The sequence below is a fragment of the Lycium barbarum genome, chromosome 4 (assembly GCF_019175385.1).
Source record: "Lycium barbarum isolate Lr01 chromosome 4, ASM1917538v2, whole genome shotgun sequence".
Classification (NCBI taxonomy): Eukaryota; Viridiplantae; Streptophyta; class Magnoliopsida; order Solanales; family Solanaceae; genus Lycium; species Lycium barbarum.
In genome coordinates this window covers 131,280,878-131,286,533 of record NC_083340.1, presented here as the reverse complement: position 1 = coordinate 131,286,533, position 5,656 = coordinate 131,280,878, and positions in this window count along the sequence as shown.

Below are 5,656 nucleotides of genomic sequence, written 5' to 3'. Positions count from 1 at the left end.
ATCACATCGGCCATAAGGTGGTCTATCACCTCGGTTGGGGAGAAAAGCTTTTTTGTTGTCGGAAAATCCCTCTCCGCTTTATTAAACTCTTCTCTTAGGCGAAAGCTCACTCAATTCCTTTTGAAAATGGGTCATAAAATGTGAATAGTCTCATGGTTGGATAGAAGTTGGGTTGGATTATGAATGATGGAGTGTTGTGATTATGAATACATTATAAATGGCATTTAGGCCATGAAATAAGTATTATATACGAGGGAACGCGATGGTAAGCTCTAACCATAAATGTGGAGAAATTGAAGAGAAACGGTGGATTGTGGTCAATGTATATAAATGATGATTGTTGATTGCGATATTGTGAATGTTGTTGTGAGCGTGTGGGAGTTGATATAGAATATGGGAAAAGTAGTATAACCAAAGGAAGTGCCGCCCAATTTTCCCTAGAAATAGTAGCGCGTTCGTATAGTCAATTAACTAACGTAAATGCGAATTCTCTTTTGAAGGTAGAAATGCGATATCGAAGGAGAACAAACGAACGATAGCTTAGCTAAACGTCAAAGGTATGTGAGGCTAGTCCCTTCTTTCTAATGGCATAAATCTCATAGCATAATTTTCCTCCTCTTCATGAGTCCCTATAGTCCGGAAAGCTAAAAGCCTATATCTATGAATGGCAATATAAGATAAGAAGTATGATATGATGATCCTAAAATGGCATGAGGTTATTTATTGCTCACACTCACCTTATATGTTAGTTCCTTCAAGGTGAGGCAGGATGTCGATAATTGCTCCATAATGAAATCGGGGGATCACGACCTTACGTCACCCCGATAAAGTAAAGTTGTTCATAAGCCTTATGCATGTATTATGATAAGTATGTTACGATAAGCATATTATGATGAGCATGTATGATGATGATATAACACCGCGCCTAGTTGGTCGGGCAGTCACCGCTAAGGCGGGCAGCTATACGATACACCATGGCCAAATGGCATGGGCAGACACCACTAGTGGGCGGCATGAGATGATACCCCGGACGCGGGAGGCCTGGACGCAGGCTAATGTTATGATTATCACACCGATCCGATATGGACGGGCAGCTTATGCACTACGACACCGCGCCTATATGGGCGGGCAGCTTATACATTGTGCATACATGATATGATGACGAGTATGAGTAAGACAGCATGACTTAATTCTTTATGCATGACCGTCAGATATAGATGTTCCATATTGATATTTCCATTATGTCATTGTTCTATTTCTTTGTTTATGCCTCTCATACTCAGTACAATGTTCGTACTGACGTCCGTTTTCTTTGGACGCTATGTTCATGCCCACAGGTAGACAGGGAGGAGAGCTCGACCCAGACCAGCAGTAGCTGTTAGCCGATTGAAAGCACTCCTTTGTTCGGATGTGCTTATGACGATTCTTTTGTGTATATTCATGTATATGTATCTTTGGGCATAACGGGGTCTTGTCCCGTCCTTATGTTTAGTACTCCAGTAGAGGCTCGTAGATGCGCAGTGTGGGTTAGATGGTCTCACGAAATGCTATTATATGTCTATATTATTTTGATGGCCGAGAGGCAAATGTATATAAAGAAGTATTTATGTTTCCATGTAAAATATGATTTTCCTACGATTTGAGTATAAAGCCGATAAAAGACCATTAAATGAGCAAGATGAGTAGTAGCACGAGTGGTGATCGGTGGCTAGCCCCGGGTACCCGTTATGGCCCCTAGCTGGGTCGTGACAAAAAGTGGTATCAGAGCGGTTCAGCTCTAGGAAGTGTCTACGAGCCGTGTCTAGTAGAGTCTTGTTTATGGTGTGTTGCGCACCACATCAATAAACAAGTGGCTACAGGGCATTTAGGAAGAATGACCATCTTTCTTCTCATGAGATCGTGCGCTAGAGCTGTGTATAAGATTTAATCCTCCCTAATAGTGTGTTGTGATTTCAGAATGCCGCCAAAGGGGAAGGCTACAGCCGCCCAGAAGGGCAAGACTATGGCAAAGAGGCGGGTAGAAAGAGAGACTCTGATGAACATAGGAGAAGGCGAATCACACAATGAGGCCTTGTCTAATACCTCTTCTACCCCGCCTAATGTGGAAGAGCAAGGAGGAGCTCCATCTCTAATTCCTCCACCTGTTGCTTCGGGTCAAAAAATGACCGAGGCCATCCATTTATTGACGCAATTGGTTGCCGCTCAGGCACAACGGCAAAATGCTAGTTCAAGTGATCGGGCAGCAAGTACCAAAGCTCGTGGTTTCATGAGTCTAAATCCTTTGGAATTCTTCGGGTCAAAGCCGGATGAAGACCCGCAAGGTTTCACAGATGAGGTGTTGAGGACATTGAAAATTGTCCATGCCTCCGAAACTAAATCCGTGGAGTTGGCATCTTATAGACTCCGGGATGTGGCCATTTTGTGGTACAACAATTGGGTATTATCAAGAGGAGAGAATGCGCCTCCTCCAGTTTGGCAAGAATTCGTGGATGCTTTTATTCGTCACTATTTGCTACCCGAGATTCGCCGAGCTAGAGCGGATAGATTTCTAAATCTGAGGTAAGGGAATATGAGTGCCCGAGAATATAGCATGCAATTTAATTCTTTGGCTAGATATGCCCCAGTTATTATGGCCGACATGGGAGATCGAGTACATAGATTTATAAGTGGCCCAGGGCCATATTTATTCAGAGACTATTTAACGGCTTCCTTGCAAGATGGGATGGATATTTCCCAAATACAGGCCCATGGTCAGAATTTAGAGGGGCGACAACAACCACCAAGGAATGACCGCGATAACGAAAGAAGGAAAGGCAAGAGGGCGAGATCTATGGGAGCAGGCAGTGGTTATAGAGGGGGATCAAGGCAGACATATTCTGGTTACTCAAGCTAGTCGGTGACCAGTGCACCTCCTCAATTTACAGGTAGGAGATTTGATCGCTCCTTCTGCTCAGGACAGGGCCAGAGTTCGAGGACTCCAGATTCCCAGTTCAGAGAAGATCATAGTTAGAGGAGACCCCTAGTACCGCGATGCAGCCAATGCGGTAGATTGCATTCCTGACAGTGTCGCCAGGGTTCGGACGCTTGTTATACTTGCGGCCAAGTTGGGCACTTGATGAGAGATTGCCCGTCGATGAGTGACAGAGTTGGAGTTCAGCCTACAGGTTCAGCGGCTGGTTCTTCCTCGGTGCGTCCGATAGGGCAGACTCCCCAGATGTCAGCAGGCCGAGGTAGAGGCAGAGGGGCAGCATCTACTTCAGGTGCCACTCAGCCCCGTGTATATGCTTTAGCCAGACGGCAGGATCTTGAGTCCTCCCCGGAGGTGGTTACAGGTATATTGTCTATATTCTCCCGTGATGTGTACGCATTGATAGATCCCGGTTCTACTTTTTCTTATATTACTCCATATGTTGCTGGTTGTATTGGGGTGAAACCTGAGCCAATTAAACCTTTTGAGGTACTCACTCCGGTTGGTGATCCCGTGATAGCAAGGCAAGTGTATAAAAATTGTGTCATTGTGATATGTGATCATCAGACCAAAGCTGATTTGATTGAGCTGAAAATGATAGATTTCGATGTAATCATGGGTATGGATTGGTTGGCCTCGTGTTATGCAAATGTTGATTGCCGCACAAAAGTGGTTTGATTCCAATTCCCGGGAGAGCCCGTGCTTGAATGGAAAGGTAATGCAGCATCTCCAAAGGGTAGGTTTATTTCCTACCTTAAGGCAAGGAAGATGATAGCCAAGGTTTATATTTATCATTTAGTTCGGGTTCATGACACCGAGTCAAAGCCACCAACTTTCCAATCAGTCCCGGTAGTGAATGAATTTCCGGATGTATTCCCAGATGAACTTCCAGGTCTTCCTCCGGAAAGAGAGATTGACTTCGCCATTGATGTGTTGCCGGACACCAAGCCTATTTCTATTCCTCCTTATCGAATGGCTCCGGCGGAATTAAAAGAGCTAAAGGCACAGCTGAAAGATTTGCTTGAAAAGGGGTTTATTAGACCCAGTTCATCACCGTAGGGAGCACCGGTCTTGTTTGTAAGAAAGAAAGACGGATCTCTATGAATGTGTATCGACTACAGGCAATTGAATAAAGTGACGATAAAGAAAAAATATCCTCTTCCGAGGATTGATGATTTATTTGATCAGCTACAGGGTGCCAAATGGTTTTCAAAAATAGATTTGAGATCGGGTTACCATCAGGTGAGAGTTAGAGAAGCGGATATTCCCAAGACGGCATGAATTCCGAGTGATGTCGTTTGGATTGACTAATGCTCCGGCCGTGTTTATGAATTTGATGAACAACGTATTCAGGCCTCTCTTGGTCCTATTTGTGATAGTATTTATTGACGATATTCTGGTGTATTCTCGCACGGAATCGGAACATGCAGATCATTTGCGAATTGTTCTTGGCATTCTTCGAGCCCGAGAATTGTATGCAAAATTTTCAAAGTGCGAGTTTTGGCTAAATTCTGTGTCATTTCTGGGCCATGTTATTTCAAATGATGGCATTCGAGTCAACACTCAGAAAATTGATGTTGTGAAGACATGGCCAAGACCTACGACGCCTACAGAAATTCGTAGTTTTCTGGGGTTGGCAGGTTATTACAAAAGGTTCGTAGAGGGCTTTTCACCTATTTCAGCCCCAATGACGAAGCTAACCCAGAAGTCAACCAAATTCCAATGGAATGATGCTTGTGAACGCAGCTTCCAAGAGTTGAAAGACAGATTGACCTTAGCTCCGATCTTAACACTTCTTGAAGGGCCAGATAGCTATGTGGTGTATTGTGATGCTTCCGGTGTGGGACTAGGATGTGTATTGATGCAGCATGGGAAAGTTATTGCAAATGCTTCGAGACAATTACGGAAACATGAAAAGAATTATCCGACTCATGATCTCGAATTGGCTGCGGTTATTCATGCCTTAAAAATATAGAGGCATTATTTGTATGGTGTGCATGTTGATATCTATATAGATCACAAAAGCCTTCAGTACATTTTCAAGCAGAAGGAGTTGAACCTGCGGCAGAGGCGGTGGTTAGAATTATTGAAGGATTATGATGTGAACATTTTGTATCACCCCAGAAAAGCGAATGTAGTAGCCGATGCGCTTAGCCGCCGATCAATGGGCAGTTTATGTGAAGTCCCTCCGAAAAAGAAAGAGATGGTTCATGAGCTCCGCTAATTAGCTAATCTTGGAGTGCGTGTGATTGATTCGGGTAATGCAGGGATTGGCATCAATGACCCCACAACTTCGTCTTTGGATATAGAAGTGAAAGAATGGCAATATGAAGATCCTCAATTGTGTCATTACAGGGATACATCTCATGGAAAAGAAAAATCTCCATTTGAGGTTTCGATGGACGGAATTCTTAGATACCAAGGCAGGCTGTGTGTGCCGAATGTAGCGGAGTTGCGCCAACGAATTCTAGAAGAAGCACATTGTTCTCGGTATTCTATTCATCCAGGTGCAACTAAAATGTATCATGATCTCAAGATGATGTATTGGTGGGATGGCATGAAGAGAGACATAGTCGAATTTGTAACGCAGTTTCCAAATTGCCAACAAGTAAAGATTGAACATCAGAAGCCAGGAGGCTTATTGCAAGCAATAGAAATACCTACTTGGAAATGGGAAGTGATTAACAT